Here is a 22,446-nt window from a genome sequence, read left to right on the forward strand (position 1 = left end):
TATATGAATATAATTAAACATTTATAAAAAAAATATATATTTCATTTTGCAATGAATTCAGTGTATCTTTGTTTTTGTTTCACTATAGAGGTGATTACAGATAAGGAGCACAGACGTTAAACATACATTTTATAGTGTGAGTTGGGTTACCATAGCAACATCAGATGGAAGCTTTAAAGGAATGTTAACTTATACCTACATGAAAAGATCAACTGCACACTATGCGCAAAAAATGTCAATGGAAACCTGTTTGTAAAATGGAGCTGTAACCTACGTTAAGCTGTCTGCAACTTCAGTAGCTTAAGGCTCAATATTTAACGACTCATTGGAAATGGAAATATACAGCACCATTATTGCGTTCTATCCACCAAACCCTCTATTACTTTGAGGCAAACAGTGGGAGCGGCAACGCACATCAATGCTCCACCCATTGCCCCTAACAGCGAATAAGGGAGAGGGGTGTGTGTGAAAGGAATTTCTATTTGATAATTAAAGTGATATAATCAACATAATAACCACTGCTGCAACTGCTTTTACAGTCACATGGTAGTTTACCAACAAAATAGAAACCTATCCTATTCGGCATCCAGTGGCGCTGCTCACGACCACATTTCAATTATAAAGCCAACATCAATGGTAGTAGTAAAAGAGGTTGGGGAATTCGCCGAGTGTAGCCATGGAGACCTAGTATAAACAAGCATGCATACACAACAAAGTTTATAGCAGTATAATACAAAGTACTGTATAGCCCTGATCAACAAGTAAAAACTACAAGCTTACCACATGAGCAATGATAGCGAATCAGTCTGAATAAAAAATATAATACATATGTTAGGCATGCAGTATCAAAAATGTAAATGCAAAGCCACACAATAAAAAAATAGAGAATGAATCTGACAAATAACAGCCCCACTCAGTTAGAGATTTAGGGGCATATGTATCAAGCTCCTGAAGGCTCGCCAGAAACAGCAGTTATGAAGCAGCGGTCACAAAGACCGCTGCTCCATAACCGATCCGCCTGCTCGAGTACGATCTGGTTGATTGACACCCCCTACTGGCGGCCTATTGCTGGTGCAATGCTGAATACGGCAAGCGTATTGCTCGCCGTATTCAGCGAGGTCTGTCGGACCTGATCTGCACTGTCGGATCAGGTCCGACAGACCTTCATAACTAGAGGCCTTAAGATTTATTCTGATAGATAATGTCAACAGCTTAGAAAAGGTAAAGACCCAAATACATGTCTTTTGCAACTGGAAGCTCGGTGGATATTTAAACTTAATACCATTCATCCCAATGGCCTTAATAGTCAAGATGACTGGCACTTTTTTTTTAATTAGATCCCTATTTTTGTGTTAACACTTTTATGACTTCACCAGTTCTATCTGCCTATATTTGGTTAAAATTTTGTATTCCATATGGATATAAAAATGTATATATATTATAAATATATATATAAATATATAAATATATATCTAGATAGATAGATAGATAGATAGATAGATAGATAGATAGAAAGATAACTAGATAGATGATAGGTAGATAGATAGAAAGATAGATAGATAGATGATAGATAGATAGATAGATAGATAGATAGATAGATAGATAGATAGATAGATAGATAGATAGATAGATAGATAGACAGACAAATAGATACATAGATAGATAGATAAATAAATAAAGATAGATATTTAAAAATAACACTTTCTTCTATGTAAAGAACAAAGGTATTTGAAGTATTTCATAACACACCTTTAGCTTTTCTCTTTTCTCCTAGCGTAACTTGGGGTTTTATCGCACAAGCGAAAGTCAGAAGAGGATTTTGTAGTATGCCCCGTAGAAGTCTCAACAACGATGTGAGAGCCTAATAAAGTCATAAAGAAAATGAGTACTCAAGTTATTGCTGCTAAAGGTGGTTCTACAAGCTATTGAATCATAATTTGTACTTAGTTTTTCACACATGGCTTCTCCATTTGTTAAATAAATCATGACACGGTTAGGTTAATAGATTACATTAATAAAATATAATTACTTTTAATGCCAAAAAAAAGCATTCTTTTAGTTAAAAATTACTAATTTTATTTCCAGTTTGACGTCACTCAAGCCAGCCCCTAAAAAAAGGGCTGTTGTTTTGCAAAACAAACCGTCCAATCATTGTTTATTTTTATGCATATAATTATCTTCTGAGATTGTTCCCAGGCGCATGCACTGTCATTTCAGTTCATTTTCGCATGCACTATTATCCATGAAGGAGATCCGGCCAGCTTCAATTGATGGATTAGAGCATGTGCATTTTTACGGATGAGCTATGTTATCGGTGCTGTCACAGCGAAGTATCACGAGATAAAGAAAAGTATTTAGATCTGTATGTAGAGTAAAACAACTATAATAATAAGGCTTCAGGATTTACCCTAAAAAATAATTACTAATAATGAATATATTTTAATAAATTAATTCAATTAAAATTATTTGTATTTTTATATTTGATATAAACATTGAGATATATATATATATATATATATATATATATATATATATATATATATATATATATATATATATATATACACTATATACAGTATATAATTATTAGGCAGCATCATGTGACCTCTCTGAGCCTACTTTTGTTTTATAGGGATATTTATATACCACTAAGTGCTGTAATTTTTCTTCTCTTTCGTATCCATATATATATATAAATATAAATATATATATATATATATATATATATACACACAGAGAGAAATGCACTCACAGGAACGAACAACCAGCTCAATACCATTGTCAGCCTGTTCCATGGCGATTTACCACCTGGGTGCAATTTCTTTTAGCCCAGCAATGCTTTTCACAGAGTAGAACTTTCCTGTAGTATATCAGTCTGGTCCCGCCTATTACGGTTAGTCCAGCGTCGAAATAACAGGCAATCCTCTCTGAACAAGGAACACAGCAACCCCAGACGATTGTTTCGGCCTTCATTGGGCCTTGTCAGTGAGGTGTAGCAGTATTCCTCTAAGCACACTGAGCAAGGAATCCACGTCTGGTTGCCCCTTTTTCCCATAGGGAGACTAAATACACACAGAGAGAAATGCACTCACAGGAACGAACAACCAGCTCAATACCATTGTCAGCCTGTTGATTGGGCTGAAACGATCGTCTGGGGTTGCTGTGTTCCTTGTTCAGAGAGGAACTGCCTGGTATTTCGGTGCTGGACTGACCATAATAGGCGGGATCAGACTGATATACTAAAGGAAAGTTCTACTCTGTGAAAAACATTGCTGGGCTAAAAGAAGTTGTACCCAGGTGGTAAATCGCCATAGAACAGGCTAACAATGGTATTGAGCTGGTTGGTCGTTCCTGTGAGTGCATTTCTCTCTGTGTGTATTTAGTCTCCCTATGGGAAAAAGGGGCAACCAGACGTGGACTCCTTGCTCATTGTGCTTAGAGGAATACTGCTACACCTCACTGACGAGGCCCAATGAAGGCTGAAACGATCGTCTGGGGTTGCTGTGTTCCTTGTTCAGAGAGTAATAGCCTGGTATTTCGGCGCTGGACTGACCGTAATAGGTGGGATCAGACTGATATACTACAGGAAAGTTCTACTCTGTGAAAAGCATTGCTGGGCTAAAAGAAGTTGCACCCAGGTGGTAAATCGCCATAGAACAGGCTAACAATGGTATTGAGCTGGTTGTTCGTTCCTGTGAGTGCATTTCTCTCTGTGTGTATATATATATATATATATATATATATATATATATACAGTATATTGAATGTACATAACAATATATAAATAAATAGTTTAGTATTTAGTTATTATTTAATTAATTAGTTATTGTAAAATAAATTCTTGTGATTAATTAATTAGTAAGGTAGATTTCCTTTATATTCTCATCAGTCTAGGGGGCCTATCTATCAAGCTATCACACAGGATGGGGCCAGTCTGGAGAAGTCCTGTAAATGGAAATGTAAGCAAGTAACAAGAGAGGAGGAGAGTAGGAGATCGTGAGCAGAGCGAAGGGGACGGGAGGGAGAGTATCTGGAGTCAAGGAGGCCCATTTATCAAGCTCCATATGGAGCTTGTGGGCCCGTGTTTCTGGCGAGTCTTCAGAGTCGCCAGAAACACCAGTTATGAAGCTGTGGTCTAAAGACCGCAGCTCCATAACCCTGTCCACCTGCTCTGATGAAGCGGACAGGAATCGCCGGAATTCAACCCGATCGAGTATGATTGGGTTGATTGACACATCACAAGAGCTGCTGGTACAATGCTGAATACGGAGAGCGTATTGCTCTCTGCATTCAGCAATGTCTGTCGGACCTGATCCGTACTGTCGGATCAGGTCCGACAGACATTTCATAAATAGACCTCTAGTTGTGTGTATTTAAAAGCAAACCCTAATTTACGTGCTTTTCATCTCATTTCGATTTGTTTGTCTATTATTTATTTATTTTTTTCAATAATTTTTATTGAGGTTTAGTTAAAGGCATACATAAAACATCATAACAAATTCTTATGTTACAGGAGTAATAAAAAGAGACACAAAAAAGACGTATAGCCAACAAGTTACATAGCTTGTAAATATTATACAGATAGGGTGTTGATCCTTCAGGAACCCTCTATATGACATAATAAATTACTTATGAGCCAACAAAAGCAACAGGTAGTAATGAAGCGAGAGAGGGAAATTGTAACCAAGGAGACCACTTTTGGATCTCATTAATAAACCTCGATTTTTTTAGTTTTTAGAATAGTTAGGAATTGGTATTGGGAGCAATAATAAGAGTAAATATATAAACTTGCTGTGTAAATAAAGTGGTAAAGTATGTAGGTATAAATAGTTAGAGTATGGCATGGACAAGATAAGCCATATAGATAGCCCCCCAACATTGGGAGGTATATTATAAGGGGGGTGGAGTGGAACGGAGTGCGGGGGGGAGGTGGTAGGTTAGCTAAGAGAAACCACTTTTATAATTGTTCTGAAGCTAGGAGACAAGATAAATACTATGGGTAGTGTATATGCCAAATATGGAGGTACATTATAATATAGTGATGGAGGAGGTGGTTATTGAAGCTTAGTAGATAACTTATAGGATAATTATATATTGAGTAGATACGACATTTGGTGCGTGTATAACTAGAATTAAATATAAGGATGAGAAATTACCCAGTTTAATGTTATTGCAGGTCCAGCCTGCGATGGAAAACAGGGCAACCAGGGATAGTGGAAATTCGCCTATGGGGTAGACTTTAGGAAGCCATGTAATTGCAGCACTCCCATATACACCCGCAAATAAAGTTAATATTGAAATCTCAAACATCTGTCCACTTTATACACCAGTTGTAGATAGGATACTGAAAACAAGTGCACAGTTTTAGTATAAGGTAGAGGATAAAAACAGAGCTTATGTACAACCATTTGCATTATGGTGCAATACTATGCTATGAAGCTATATTTTTGTAACAAGTAGGTATCGCGCCGCCCCGGCCGCTGGCAGCAAGTTGCGAAGTAGGCAAGTTCGCTTAAAACTTCATGTATGTACTTAAAGTATGAGAATGTTGAGATTCTAATTACCAAAGTAGGTGATAATCTAGTGTTATAAAAAAAATGAACACAGGAGTGAATAGGGATGATCTTACATTTAATTGCCAACAATATCCTCATGGGCTTAAAAAAGCTGTGAACATCTTGGTCATAAGGCTGAACTATGCGGGAGGAGTATTGGGCCCTGAGGTAGGAAAATCCTCTCATCCTTATCTGTCACCAATGTTTATAAAAATTATTTGCATCCCCTGAGAGGACTTAGCAGATAAATATTGTAACAGAGCATAAGATGGCCATACATTGCAGTAGCGACTCAGATATATACACAAACTGTGAAGTAGTACATTTATGTCTGGATATGCTAGCTACAAAACTCTCTAACCATGCGGGAATTCTGGGTTCATAACATTGCTTGGGGTAAATAAATTCTGTTTGTGTGCCACAAGATAACTTAGCTGATAGATTCTGGGTTCATAACATTGCTTTGGGTAAATAAATACTGTTTGTGTGCCACAAGATAAGTTAGCTGATAGATATTATAACAAGTTATAGCACAACAGTAAAATGCAGTAGTTAAAAGGAAGAGATTGTATCTGCATCAGGGTTAAACTCCCCAATGTTCACTAAATGACATATCTAACAGCTACGTGAGTTTTAGGTAGGTTACCACAATAATACCAAGTGACTTAGATACAGAAATAATGTGATATATGGTTAGGAGAGTACATCAATTATATGGTTAACTAAACATTATTAAGTAGTATATATGAAATAGTAAACAAATTGGCATATGAATCATTGCCACGCAAGGTAACTATTATAGCATAGTCAGGATAAATACAAATATGCCTAACTATAGGAATTGTAGTTTTTTTTTGGGAGGAATGGTGGAGGCTGTATATAATGTTTAGCAACAAGCAGCACAGAGCCATACAAATAAAACATGGTTGAACATATTACTGGAAAAATCATGCCAGCTCTACAGTCACAAGAGGAGCACATTTAGAAGGGCACACTCAAACGGATATGATCCCTCATAAATGAGCAATAATTGAGAGCAAATTACAAATAAACAACATTTCTGTATTGCTTTACACGTCACTGATGTAAGGTAATTTGCTTATGGCAGTCTGGAAACATGTAATTATTTAGTGTAACATTAAGAAACATGGGTGTCCAAGTTATTAACAGAGTCTCTCCCAGGCCAGCATGCAAACCAGGATATATAGGCTAGTGCATCAGGAGGTGACCTAGGTAGTATTAAATTCAAATTTTTACCCCACACCATATCGCAAGCCAGGACGATCTCTATGGGCAGACTGATCCAGCAGTGTCAAGTTGGTTGTCAGGCGAGCAGGACCGCGTGCGTGACTAGGTAGCAGAGCTGTGGCTAGGTAACATAGCGTGGTTGGGAGAAAGGCCACTTTGCTACTATTGGTATGCTGGCATCCCCATATAGGCTCCCACAAGGTGCTTGCATGCAGCTGAGGACCTTCCAAAAGGTAAAGTACCGATGCCAATCCAGTGCTGCCGCCAGCCCCTGGTATGCAGGGAGTTGCAGAGGCAAGTGAGAGGTAGGATTCTGGTACTGCTACCATTCTCGGGCTGCCACTAGAGAGAAAGGGTGATCCTGAAACAAGATGGGAGTGTGATTCCTGTCTGGTCTGTGATCTCCGGCCCTGCGTTGGACTCGGCTGAAGTGGCTTTACTTACAAGTATGAGGCTTTCAGAGCTGGGTCCATCTGCAAGTCAGGACTCAATAAGCTAAGGGGCTCTGGAACAAAAGAGCGTTTGGCTAGCTCCATGCTGTCTTCTCTCTTCTCTACTGTGCCCTCTAAGCCAGGGAGCCGTGAGAGGTGTTCTGCCGACATCCAAGATGGCGGCTGCTGCGGCTTAACTGCAATTCCTGAGCGCCCCTGCTCACAATCGGCCAAAACTTCTGCCGAGGTAAGATGTATTGCGGGGCTTGAATGCCTCATCTATTGTGTGTAACAGCGCTTTGTTATGGTGCTCTAAAAGTCTCATTATCTGGTTGAGGACGAGCGCAGCCATGATTGCACATGGGCAGCGTGACAAAAAAGGTTAGGATCAGGGTCTATAGAAAGATTTGTAACTGCTGAAATGCCTTAAGTGCAGCAGAGAGATAACCTTCCTCATGAATCTATAGAGCGGGGCAAAAAAAAAAAAGCAAATTATACTATAAAACCTTTAAGATCAAGAGATGTTTTAGGAGCTCTGAAAATGTGCGTCTTGTCCTTGTGGTAGTTGGCTCCGCCCCCTGTTTGTCTATTATTAATATTATTTATAAACTTTATTTATAAAGTGCCAACAAATTTTGCATCGTTGTCCATGGGTGCAATTCATTTAAATAAAACTATGATACAAAACTTTTAAGAGACAAGACAAACTTTGACAGGCAAATACAGGGGAAACTGAGGACCCTATTCCCATGGAAACTTACAATCTAGGAGGGTGAGAAACAGGACTGCAAGAGTGTGCATGATGTTAGTACAGAGTTAGATGAGGGCAGTTATTAGGAAAGTGGAATTAATTTGTTACTGAGTTGGGTGATATGCTTCCCTGAGCAAATATGCATGAGAAGTCCTGCAGTCTAACTTGGGAAGAGGTGATAATTGAAGATGCAAGGAGGAGGTAATTGTTGGTTCATAGTGGGAGGGCTGGAGTATATTTGTAGATTAGTGAGGATAGGTAGTGGGGAGTGGCATTGGTAAGGGCTTTATAAGTCAAGGTGAGATTTTTTTATTCAATTCTGCTGTGAATAGAGAGCCAGTGAAGGGACTCACAGAGAGGTGCAGCAGATACAGGTTGGCAGGAAAGGGGGATTAGCCTGGCAAAAGCATTTAGGATGGATTGAAGGGGGAGAGGCGGGAGGGAGAAAGGCCAGTGAGTATATTATTGCAGTAGTAAAGTTAGGAAATTACAAGGGAGTGGATTATTTGTTTAGTGGTGTCAGCGCTCAGAAATGGGCGCTTTTTGGAAATATTGCATCGGTGTTTGCGGCAGGATAAATAGAGAGATTGGATGTGGGGGATGAAGGACAGGTTGGAGTCAAATGTTACTCAGAGACAGTGGACTTGGGATGATAAAGAGATAGTGATGCCATCTACGGTGATTAAAAAGTCAATCAGATAGAGGGGGGTGTTTAGAAGCTCAGTAATTTTAATTAAAAAGGAGCTCAATTTAATTCATAATATGATTATAATATAAATTATAATAATGTCTATGTATCGCAATGCTCGGTAATACTAGGGGAGATTCTGTATGCATTTGCTGCCTCCCAGCCTTAACCATAGCAGCACAGCTCAGTGACACACTCAGCAATTGATAGAGCAGGTCTGATTCTCTAAGAGAACGCTAAAGCCGTGATGTAAGCGGCTATGTATGTTACACTAACTGTGCACACACACTGCCAATTAAAACTGCCATAGTACTACTCATGTTTGGAAAAAACATCAATTTGTACTGCAAATATCTTCAAAATGCCTTATTGATTATGACTATCTTTTATTGTAGTAAACCTTTTTTTTTCCTTTCATGTCCCTTTAAACCAAAGTCTTGTATATAGGCTGAGAGGCAAGTACCTTGACTGTACGGAGGCAATATCTATAGATTTCTAGGACTATGTGAGATTGATATGATTATCTGAATATATATTTAAGGTACTTCTGTCATGTCAACCGGAAGGGTATAAAAAAGATGGCCTAGATTTAGAGTTCGGCGGTAGCCGTCAAAACCAGCGTTAGAGGCTCCTAACGCTGGTTTTTGGCGCCCGCTGGTATTTGGAGTCAGTGATTAAAGGGTCTAACGCTCACTTTACAGCCGCGACTTTTCCATACCGCAGATCCCCCTACGCCATTTGCGTAGCCTATATTTTCAATGGGATCTTCCTAACGCCGGTATTTAGAGTCGTTTCTGAAGTGAGCGTTAGAGCTCTAACGACAAGATTCCAGCCGCCTGAAAATAGCAGGAGTTAAGAGCTTTCTGGCTAACGCCGGTTTATAAAGCTCTTAACTACTGTACCCTAAAGTACACTAACACCCATAAACTACCTATGTACCCCTAAACCGAGGTCCCCCCACATCGCCGCCACTCGATTAAAATTTTTAACCCCTAATCTGCCGACCGCCACCTATGTTATACTTATGTACCCCTAATCTGCTGCCCCTAACACCGCCGACCCCTGTATTATATCTATTAACCCCTAACTTGCCCCCCACAACGTCGCCGCAAGCTACTTAAAATAATTAACCCCTAATCTTCCGACCGCAAATCGCCGCCACCTACGTTATCCCTATGTACCCCTAATCTGCTACCCCTAACATCGCCGACCCCTATGTTATATTTATTAACCCCTAATCTGCCCCCCTCAACGTCGCCGACACCTACCTACACTTATTAACCCCTAATCTGCCGAGCGGACCTGAGCGCTACTATAATAAAGTTATTAACCCCTAATCCGCCTCACTAACCCTATCATAAATAGTATTAACCCCTAATCTGCCCTCCCTAACATCGCCGACACCTACCTTCAATTATTAACCCCTAATCTGCCGACCGGAGCTCACCGCTATTCTAATAAATGTATTAACCCCTAAAGCTAAGTCTAACCCTAACACTAACACCCCCCTAAGTTAAATATAATTTTTATCTAACGAAATAAATTAACTCTTATTAAATAAATAATTCCTATTTAAAGCTAAATACTTACCTGTAAAATACATCCTAATATAGCTACAATATAAATTATAATTATATTATAGCTATTTTAGGATTAATATTTATTTTACAGGCAACTTTGTAATTATTTTAACCAGGTACAATAGCTATTAAATAGTTAAGAACTATTTAATAGTTACCTAGTTAAAATAATAACAAATTTACCTGTAAAATAAATCCTAACCTAAGATATAATTAAACCTAACACTACCCTATCAATAAAATAATTAAATAAACTACCTACAATTACCTACAATTAACCTAACACTACACTATCAATAAATTAATTAAACACAATTGCTACAAATAAATACAATTAAATAAACTATCTAAAGTACAAAAAATAAAAAAGAACTAAGTTACAGAAAATAATAAAATATTTACAAACATAAGAAAAATATTACAACAATTTTAAACTAATTACACCTACTCTAAGCCCCCTAATAAAATAACAAAGCCCCCCAAAATAAAAAATTCCCTACCCTATTCTAAAATACAAAAATTACAAGCTCTTTTACCTTACCAGCCCTGAACAGGGCCCTTTGCGGGGCATGCCCCAAGAATTTCAGCTCTTTTGCCTGTAAAAAAAAACATACAATACCCCCCCCCCAACATTACAACCCACCACCCACATACCCCTAATCTAACCCAAACCCCCCTTAAATAAACCTAACACTACCCCCCTGATGATCTTCCTACCTTGTCTTCACCATGCCAGGTTCACCGATCCGTCCTGGCTCCAAGATCTTCATCCAACCCAAGCGGGGGCTAGACATCCACTGAAGAAGTCCAGAAGAGGGTCCAAAGTCTTCCTCCTATCCGGCAAGAAGAGGACATCCGGACCGGCAAACATCTTCTCCAAGCGGCATCTTCTATCTTCTTCCATCCGATGACGACCGGCTCCATCTTGAAGACCTCCAGCGCGGATCCATCCTCTTCTTCCGACGACTAGACGACGAATGACGGTTCCTTTAAGGGACGTCATCCAAGATGGCGTCCCTCGAATTCCGATTGGCTGATAGGATTCTATCAGCCAATCGGAATTAAGGTAGGAATTTTCTGATTGGCTGATGGAATCAGCCAATCAGAATATAGTTCAATCCGATTGGCTGATCCAATCAGCCAATCAGATTGAGCTCGCATTCTATTGGCTGATCGGAACAGCCAATAGAATGCGAGCTCAATCTGATTGGCTGATTGGATCAGCCAATCGGATTGAACTATATTCTGATTGGCTGATTCCATCAGCCAATCAGAAAATTCCTACCTTAATTCCGATTGGCTGATAGAATCCTATCAGCCAATCGGAATTCGAGGGACGCCATCTTGGATGACGTCCCTTAAAGGAACCGTCATTCGTCGTCTAGTCGTCGGAAGAAGAGGATGGATCCGCGCTGGAGGTCTTCAAGATGGAGCCGGTCGTCATCGGATGGAAGAAGATAGAAGATGCCGCTTGGAGAAGATGTTTGCCGGTCCGGATGTCCTCTTCTTGCCGGATAGGAGGAAGACTTTGGACCCTCTTCTGGACTTCTTCAGTGGATGTCTAGCCCCCGCTTGGGTTGGATGAAGATCTTGGAGCCAGGACGGATCGGTGAACCTGGCATGGTGAAGACAAGGTAGGAAGATCATCAGGGGGGTAGTGTTAGGTTTATTTAAGGGGGGTTTGGGTTAGATTAGGGGTATGTGGGTGGTGGGTTGTAATGTTGGGGGGGGTATTGTATGTTTTTTTTTACAGGCAAAAGAGCTGAAATTCTTGGGGCATGCCCCGCAAAGGGCCCTGTTCAGGGCTGGTAAGGTAAAAGAGCTTGTAATATTTGTATTTTAGAATAGGGTAGGGAATTTTTTATTTTGGGGGGCTTTGTTATTTTATTAGGGGGCTTAGAGTAGGTGTAATTAGTTTAAAATTGTTGTAATATTTTTCTTATGTTTGTAAATATTTTATTATTTTCTGTAACTTAGTTCTTTTTTATTTTTTGTACTTTAGATAGTTTATTTAATTGTATTTATTTGTAGCAATTGTGTTTAATTAATTTATTGATAGTGTAGTGTTAGGTTAATTGTAGGTAATTGTAGGTAGTTTATTTAATTATTTTATTGATAGGGTAGTGTTAGGTTTAATTATATCTTAGGTTAGGATTTATTTTACAGGTAAATTTGTTATTATTTTAACTAGGTAACTATTAAATAGTTCTTAACTATTTAATAGCTATTGTACCTGGTTAAAATAATTACAAAGTTGCCTGTAAAATAAATATTAATCCTAAAATAGCTATAATATAATTATAATTTATATTGTAGCTATATTAGGATTTATTTTACAGGTAAGTATTTAGCTTTAAATAGGATTAATTTATTTAATAAGAGTTAATTTATTTCGTTATATGTAAATTATATTTAACTTAGGGGGGTGTTAGTGTTAGGGTTAGACTTAGCTTTAGGGGTTAATACATTTATTAGAATAGCGGTGAGCTCCGATCGGAAGATTAGGGGTTAATAATTGAAGGTAGGTGTCGGCGATGTTAGGGAGAGCAGATTAGGGGTTAATACTATTTATGATAGGGTTAGTGAGACGGATTAGGGGTTAATAACTTTATTATAGTAGCGCTCAGGTCCGCTCGGCAGATTAGGGGTTAATAAGTGTAGGTAGGTGTCGGCGACGTTGTGGGGGGCAGATTAGGGGTTAATAAATATAACATAGGGGTCGGCGATGTTAGGGCAGCAGATTAGGGGTACATAGGGATAACGTAGGTGGCGGCGGTTTACGGAGCGGCAGATTAGGGGTTAAAAGTGTAATGCAGGGGTCAGCGATAGCGGGGGCGGCAGATTAGGGGTTAATAAGTGTAAGGTTAGGGGTGTTTAGACTCGGGGTACATGTTAGAGTGTTAGGTGCAGACGTAGGAAGTGTTTCCCCATAGGAAACAATGGGGCTGCGTTAAGAGCTGAACGCTGCTTTTTTGCAGGTGTTAGGTTTTTTTTCAGCTCAAACTGCCCCATTGTTTCCTATGGGAGAATCGTGCACGAGCACGTTTTTGATGCCGGCCGCGTCCGTAAGCAACTCTGGTATTGAGAGTTGCATTTGCGGTAAATATGCTCTACGCTCCTTTTTTGGAGCCTAACGCAGCATTTGTTTGAACTCTCGATACCAGAGTTAAATTTATGGTGCGGCCAGAAAAAAACCCGCGGAGCGTTAACAGCCCTTTTACCGCCGAACTCCAAATCTAGGCCGATGTTTTTATATATAACTTGAGTCAGAGTTGCGCTTCTCCACTGTGTTTTGTATTTCTGCACTTATGAATACCATAAAGATGTACATTTGTTTAGTTACGAACGCATATTTGTAACAAATTGTCAGGGTTTTTTCCCTGATCTGTTTGCCATGTGCTGCTGGCAGGAATTTTACTCACCTCTCTTGCTGACTCTGTTGCATACTGTGTGATGCTGCTCATTATCTGCACTTCCTTTTATGGCCAGACTGGTGTACATCATCTCTGTGAGACAGGATGCAGTCTCAGAATTGTGATGTTATCACTTATTATTTGAAGGGCCTCTGTTCAGTATGCGTTGCCCTTGCGTTGTCTCAGACCTGTTTGTGAGAGCTCCTGTGTATTACCTGGCTGTCTGACGTCCCTCCTGGTTCCTGATCCTTGGCTTGGTCCAGACTCTGCTGTTCTCCTTGTTCCTAAATTCCGGCTCGTCTGACTATTCGCTTTGGCTCCTGACTCGGCTCGTCTGACTACCAGTTCTGGTTTTGATTCCAGGCTTGTTATTTGACTTGTGGACTTTTTATTATTTTTGCTATTAATAAAGATGTAATTATTTTTGCACTTCTTGTCTCAGTCTAATTCCTGGCATCCTGATACAAATGCACTCATTTAAAAAATAACAAATAAATACTAATGACATTTGTCTTTATGTATTGTCTCAGTCTGATTCATGGCACCCTGACATTACGCAAGGGCCATGAATCCTGATGGTGCTAATAATCCACCTTTACCTGCCATAATTTGTCTCAGTCTGATTCCTGGCACCCTGACATTACGCAAGGGCCATGAATCCTGATGGTGCTAATAATCCACCTTAACCTGCCATAATTTCCAGGATGGATGAACAGGATCACTGCTTGGATCAATTTGCACTGTCCCTGCAAACCCTGCTGACTTGCTCTGCACATTTGGACCAAAGTGTCCCGCAAGTTATGGCTGCTCCTGCACCTAGTCCTACCAGGAGCATTTCGGGTTCTGCACCTTTACCTCAGCGATATAGAGGCAATCCAAATCAGTGCAGAGGTTTTTGGAACCAGGTGGGCATTTACTTTGAGATGTTACCTCAGGCGTTTCCCTCTGACAGAGCTAAGGTGTGATTTCTCATCTTGTTACTCTCTGACACAGCTCTTGCCTGGGCTAATCCCTTGTGGGAGACTAATAAACCTGTGATTTAAAATTACCTTGAATTTGTGGCCTTCTTTCGAAGGGTATTTGATGTTCCAGCTCGCTCCTCCTCTGCTGCTAAACGACTCATGTCCATTCAGCAAGGTACAAGATCTGTTGCTCAGTATGCCATTGAGTTACGTACGCTTGCCGCAAAGGTAGGTTGGAACAATGAAGCCCTTGTTGTCGCCTTCTTTCATGGGCTCTCTGATGCGATTAAAAAGACTAAGTTGCTGCCAGAGATTTACCAGAACATCTCGAGGCATTGGTGTCTTTTTTGATCCTAATTGACATCAGACTAAGTGAGAGGCCCTCTTTCAAGGAGTGCTTGCGGAAGCCTCCTGTTCCGTTGTCTCCTACGTGTTCATTCCCATCCATGCCTCCCTCTCCTCCCATGCCTCCTGGTCCCGAGTCACCAGGTACTGCTGAGCCAATGCAGTTGGGATTCACGTGTCTCTCCGGAGCGGAAAGGGCCTTTAGGATAAGGGAGGGGCTCTTCCTCTATTGTGGGTTACAGGGCCACCTTTTGAAGTCTTGTCCTTCTCGGTCGGGAAACACTGACACTTAAGGTCCTGTTGGCGGCAGACCTTGGGTGGTTTATCTATATATATATATATATATATATATATATATATATATATATATATATATATACTGTATATATATATATATATGAATTAATCCAAATTAGTGCACTCTCACTTGCCAACCCAAACAGAGACCAGGGTGCTTAAAAAAAGATTCAATCTGGGCAGTAATAAGCACTCACTGGATTTAAGCACAGTTGTGCTTAAATCCAGTGAGTGCTTATTACTGCCCAGATTTTATATATATATATATATATATATATATATATATATATATATATATATATATATATATATATATATATATATATATATATATATATATACAGGGAGTGCAGAATTATTAGGCAAGTTGTATTTTTGAGGATTAATTTTATTATTGAACAACAACCATGTTCTCAATGAACCCAAAAAACTCATTAATATCAAAGCTGAATAGTTTTGGAAGTAGTTTTTAGTTTGTTTTTAGTTATAGCTATTTTAGGGGGATATCTGTGTGTGCAGGTGACTATTACTGTGCATAATTATTTGGCAACTTAACAAAAAACAAATATATACCCATTTCAATTATTTATTTTTACCAGTGAAACCAATATAACATCTCAACATTCACAAATATACATTTCTGACATTCAAAAACAAAACAAAAACAAATCAGTGACCAATATAGCCACCTTTCTTTGCAAGGACACTCAAAAGCCTGCCATCCATGGATTCTGTCAGTGTTTTGATCTGTTCACCATCAACATTGCGTGCAGCAGCAACCACAGCCTCCCAGACACTGTTCAGAGAGGTGTACTGTTTTCCCTCCTTGTAAATCTCACATTTGATGATGGACCACAGGTTCTCAATGGGGTTCAGATCAGGTGAACAAGGAGGCCATGTCATTAGATTTTCTTCTTTTATACCCTTTCTTGCCAGCCACGCTGTGGAGTACTTGGACGCGTGTGATGGAGCATTGTCCTGCATGAAAATCATGACTTCTTCCTGTACCACTGCTTGAAGAAGGTGTCTTCCAGAAACTGGAAGTAGGACTGGGAGTTGAGCTTGACTCCATCCTCAAACCGAAAAGGCCCCACAAGCTCATCTTTGATTATACCAGCCCAAACCAGTACTCCACCTCCACCTTGCTGGCGTCTGAGTCGGACTGGAGCTCTCTGCCCTTTACCAATCCAGCCACGGGCCCATCCATCTGGCCCATCAAGACTCACTCTCATTTCATCAGTCCATAAAACCTTAGAAAAATCAGTCTTGAGATATTTCTTGGCCCAGTCTTGACGTTTCAGCTTGTGTGTCTTGTTCAGTGGTGGTCGTCTTTCAGCCTTTCTTACCTTGGCCATGTCTCTGAGTATTGCACACCTTGTGCTTTTGGGCACTCCAGTGATGTTGCAGCTCTGAAATATGGCCAAACTGGTGGCAAGTGGCATCTTGGCAGCTGCACGCTTGACTTTTCTCAGTTCATGGGCAGTTATTTTGCGCCTTGGTTTTTCCACACGCTTCTTGCGACCCTGTTGACTATTTTGAATGAAACGCTTGATTGTTCGATGATCACGCTTCAGAAGCTTTGCAATTTTAAGAGTGCTGCATCCCTCTGCAAGATATCTCACTATTTTTGACTTTTCTGAGCCTGTCAAGTCCTTCTTTTGACCCATTTTGCCAAAGGAAAGGAAGTTGCCTAATAATTATGCACACCTGATATAGGGTGTTGATGTCATTAGACCACACCCCTTCTCATTACAGAGATGCACATCACCTAATATGCTTAATTGGTAGTAGGCTTTCGAGCCTATATAGCTTGGAGTAAGACAACATGCATAAAGAGGATGATGTGGTCAAAATACTCATTTGCATAATAATTCTGCACTCCCTGTATATGTATATATATATATATATATATATATATATATATATATACATAAATTATAGCCCTTCCCATTCAAACACCTTGTCAGATAGCATGTACCTTTTAACCCTTATAAAACGTTTTAATTAATATTAATAGGAATAATTGTTATTAAATAGTAGATATATGAGTGTAACACTTTTTTTTAATGTATTTATGTTGTATTAGGTGCACATTTATTTTTAGCTCTAAACATTTACACTAGGGTTTGATTTAACAAGTGTCGAGTGGACATGATTTTCTATAGCGAATCTTGTCCGCTGGACATCGCTAAATGCGACAGCATACGCATTTAACATTGCACAGGCATTTCTGATGAAATGCTTGCGCAATGCCATCCCCAGTTCACTGGTGGCAAATTACCCGCTAGCAGGGGCTGTCAATCATCCCGATTGGATCAGATCGTGATGATTTCAGTCCGTCACTTGAAAGGTGGCGGACAGGTTAAGGAGCAGTGGTCTTACGACCGCTGCTTCTTAACTTTAGTTTCAGGCGAACCTGAAGTTATGGGCTTCCAAAGCAGCATTGCTTAATAAATGGAGCCCTAGGTCTTCACTCTTGCTAACCTTTTCAATAAGTAATATTGCTATATCACGCAAGCACTGACTTTAACGCGCATCTTGTAATCTATAGCCCTTAATCTCCTCATTTCCATTCCAAAACCAAATGAGCAGCATTAATGGCAAACAAAATGTTGATTTTGGGGGTTAAGCAATGACATCACAGGATGCATGTTGATTGTCCCTAGATTACAAGTGGAGTGCAAAAATGATAACTCTGTTAAGCACTAATAAAGCTCAAGGTAAATCAATGGTGCTCCCTTGTTTGCACCGGTATAAGAATTTGAAAGTAAAGAGTTAGTGAGTGAGTGAGCAAAATACTTAGGTACACTAATATTGGGAGTCTGTATATTGCAACTGCACTAACACTGTTCCCCGTAGACTTCTATAGGGTGTGCTAAATAAGCCTCTTCTCTCTTTCGCTTAAAATACACGGATTTACTTTGCTCCAGCCTTCGCATCATATTGCATTGCCATTGGCAAGTATGATTTTTTTAAATGCTTACATGTGTCGATTTATCCTATGATTTTTCAACAAGTATTAAAGTGTTTTTAAAGTAATGGTAAACTCCGTTGTTGGTAAATGCCAGATTTAGAATCTTTAATATAAGATCTATTAAACTGCATTCAAATTTAAACATGTTTATATTAACTTTTATTAAAATTTATACATATTTACAAACCGTTGTAGCGCTGCATAGCTCCGCCCCTCTGGTTCCTTTCACAGAATATACTTGACCCTATGTTGTTTCCACCCTCTCTGCACGTCAGAGTATTTGCGCGCTCCCATCCCGACATGGATATTTTTAAGGCACGCACATTGGTGAAAATGACGTATACCAAGTAAACATTGAGTCACGAGATTCAATGTTTACTTGGTGCTGTATGAATCAAAACATTGATGAGATAGAGTGAGCAAGAGATTGGTGGCTTAGAAAAACGAACATACTTTTTCAATAGTGAAATATCAGTAAGTATATAACTATTTCATATATGTAAAAATATAATAACCATTTATACTAATTATATTTCCAAAATGATAATGATTGGGTTTATTTTATAATATATATAACATAAAACATATGACACTTTTTTATATATTTATCTTGTGTCTTATTTTTTAAATCATACAATCATTTATTTTTTAACACAATGTATATATACAGGGAGTGCAGAATTATTAGGCAAATGAGTATTTTGACCACATCATCCTCTTTATGCATGTTGTCTTACTCCAAGCTGTATAGGCTCGAAAGCCTTCTACCAATTAAGCATATTAGGTGATGTGCATCTCTGTAATGAGAAGGGGTGTGGTCTAATGACATCAACATCCTATATCAGGTGTGCATAATTATTAGGCAACTTCCTTTCCTTTGGCAAAATGGGTCAAAAGAAGGACTTGACAGGCTCAGAAAAGTCAAAAATAGTGAGATATCTTGCAGAGGGATGCAGCACTCTTAAAATTGCAAAGCTTCTGAAGTGTGATCATCGAACAATCAAGCGTTTCATTCAAAATAGTCAACAGGGTCGCAAGAAGCGTGTGGAAAAACCAAGGCGCAAAATAACTGCCCATGAACTGAGAAAAGTCAAGCGTGCAGCTGCCAAGATGCCACTTGCCACCAGTTTGGCCATATTTCAGAGCTGCAACATCACTGGAGTGCCCAAAAGCACAAGGTGTGCAATACTCAGAGACATGGCCAAGGTAAGAAAGGCTGAAAGACGACCACCACTGAACAAGACACACAAGCTGAAACGTCAAGACTGGGCCAAGAAATATCTCAAGACTGATTTTTCTAAGGTTTTATGGACTGATGAAATGAGAGTGAGTCTTGATGGGCCAGATGGATGGGCCCGTGGCTGGATTGGTAAAGGGCAGAGAGCTCCAGTCCGACTCAGACGCCAGCAAGGTGGAGGTGGAGTACTGGTTTGGGCTGGTATCATCAAAGATGAGCTTGTGGGGCCTTTTCGGGTTGAGGATGGAGTCAAGCTCAACTCCCAGTCCTACTGCCAGTTTCTGGAAGACACCTTCTTCAAGCAGTGGTACAGGAAGAAGTCTGCATCCTTCAAGAAAAACATGATTTTCATGCAGGACAATCCATCACACGCGTCCAAGTACTCCACAGCGTGGCTGGCAAGAAAGGGTATAAAAGAAGAAAATCTAATGACATGGCCTCCTTGTTCACCTGATCTGAACCCCATGAGAACCTGTGGTCCATCATCAAATGTGAGATTTACAAGGAGGGAAAACAGTACACCTCTCTGAACAGTGTCTGGGAGGCTGTGGTTGCTGCTGCATGCAATGTTGATGGTGAACAGATCAAAACACTGACAGAATCCATGGATGGCAGGCTTTTGAGTGTCCTTGCAAAGAAAGGTGGCTATATTGGTCACTGATTTGTTTTTGTTTTGTTTTTGAATGTCAGAAATGTATATTTGTGAATGTTGAGATGTTATATTGGTTTCACTGGTAAAAATAAATAATTGAAATGGGTATATACTAGTTTTTTGTTAAGTTGCCTAATAATTATGCACAGTAATAGTCACCTGCACACACAGATATCCCCCTAAAATAGCTATAACTAAAAACAAACTAAAAACTACTTCCAAAACTATTCAGCTTTGATATTAATGAGTTTTTTGGGTTCATTGAGAACATGGTTGTTGTTCAATAATAAAATTAATCATCAAAAATACAACTTGCCTAATAATTCTGCACTCCCTGTATATATATATATATATATATATTTGATTTCTTGATTTTTTTCAGAATCTACTTCAAATTCATTATGTTTAAATTTCTTTATTAAAAAAAAGACTAAAGCCCGCGTACAATGTGCATTTCTTGCAGTTTATCTGTCCCACCCGTTGCTCTCTCTCCCCCCTCTCTTTTTCTGTCTCTCTCTCCCCTCTCTTTTGCTCTCTAGCTCCACTTTCTTTTTTGCTCTCTCTCCCCTCTCTCTTTTGCTCTCTCTCTCCCCCATCTCTTTTGCACTCTCTCTCTCTCTTTCTCCCTCTCTATTTTGCTCTCTCTTTTCTCCCCCTCTATTTTGCTCTCTTTTTTACCCTCTCTCTTTTTTTGTTTCTCCCCACCCCCTATTATTTGTTATCTTTGCGTTCTTTCAATCCCCTTTTGCTCGCTCTCCCCCCTCTAACTTTATATTAAAATTACAATTTCCCTATCTTAAATTAAATTAAAACTTACCTGTCAAATAAAAAAAAACTAGATTTGGAGTTTGGCGTTAGCCGTGAAAACCAGCGTTAGAGGCCCCTAACGCTGGTTTCTTACGGACTCTGGTATTTAGAGTTCAGTTACCGACACTCAAAAATCACCCAACGCTCAAATTTCTACCGACACCTCAGACCCAGTAGTAAACATATACCGACAAAATAAACATTCACGAATCACAAAACAAATATTACACAAAGTACACTTACACTCATACAAACACTACACTATATTTATTTTTAAAATTTATTAATTTTTCATCAAAATACAAAGGATCAAAGTTGCGAGACCTCGGGTGTTAGAAAAAAAACTACACAAATCCATTTTCCCATTGACTTACATTGACACACGGGAAAAGACCCTCATATACCTACATCTAACTAATAAGATTATCACAAATATACACTCATCGATGCATACAAACAATATACACCACATGACATACAAAAAATATTTATTTATTACAAAATGAACACGATTTAGTTACTTTTTCACACAAGCTCATGACGTCACTCACTTTACGAGGAAAACCAGTCTTTGAAAAAAAAATTTACCAAATTTTAGAGCCTCCATTAACTTCTATTGGGAAGACGTGCTCGTGCACGCGAAACCCACATTTCCCTAACGCACGCAAATAGCGTAGACCGAAAAACTCCAAATACCTATTTCCCTATGGTGGATTTATGGATTGTACTTATTGAATATTCACAACACCATTAAATTGTTTCAGACATTTATATTACATCAACTACAAATCAACATCACTACTAACAAACTTTTTTTTATCAAAATATTACATTTAAACGGACACAAAAATAATGTAAACTTTTCAGGATTCACAAACACTACACAATGGGAAACAATTCTCATTTACCTTTATTATTGCATTTCATTTATTCAACTCATATGCTTGCAGCAACAGCATATCTACATAGGCTTAACACATGATCAGTCATGGATGCACATACATTACTTTTAACATTCACTCATACATGTGCATTCAAATGATGGGGGAAAAACACATTACATTCTCTCTAGGAATCACAAAACAGAACATATGGATTTTACTGTACTTTTAACATCATGATTCCATCACCAGAAACCATTAGGAATTACGTACAACAAGAACATCATTACACAAGATTACAGATGTCACTTTATGGGAAGGAACAACAATGCCAGACCGCTATATAGAAGTCAGCATATGTGGGACACAATCACAATATATACGTACATGTACATAACACGCTTCACCCATCACGCAACCACAAAGCACACATTTAGATTTTATTCAGCACACAATAACAATGTAGCACAATACAACAACACAATGAGGATTTCAGAACTACATAGGCAGGTTAATAATATCATGACGTCATTAGAAGATTCAACCATACACATCACAGATTCACGACTGTACCGCCCCTTTCAGAAATTTACCACTCAATACTACAATACAACATATACGTAAA

Source organism: Bombina bombina, chromosome 1 (assembly GCF_027579735.1).
Source record: "Bombina bombina isolate aBomBom1 chromosome 1, aBomBom1.pri, whole genome shotgun sequence".
In the NCBI taxonomy this organism is placed as follows: Eukaryota; Metazoa; Chordata; class Amphibia; order Anura; family Bombinatoridae; genus Bombina; species Bombina bombina.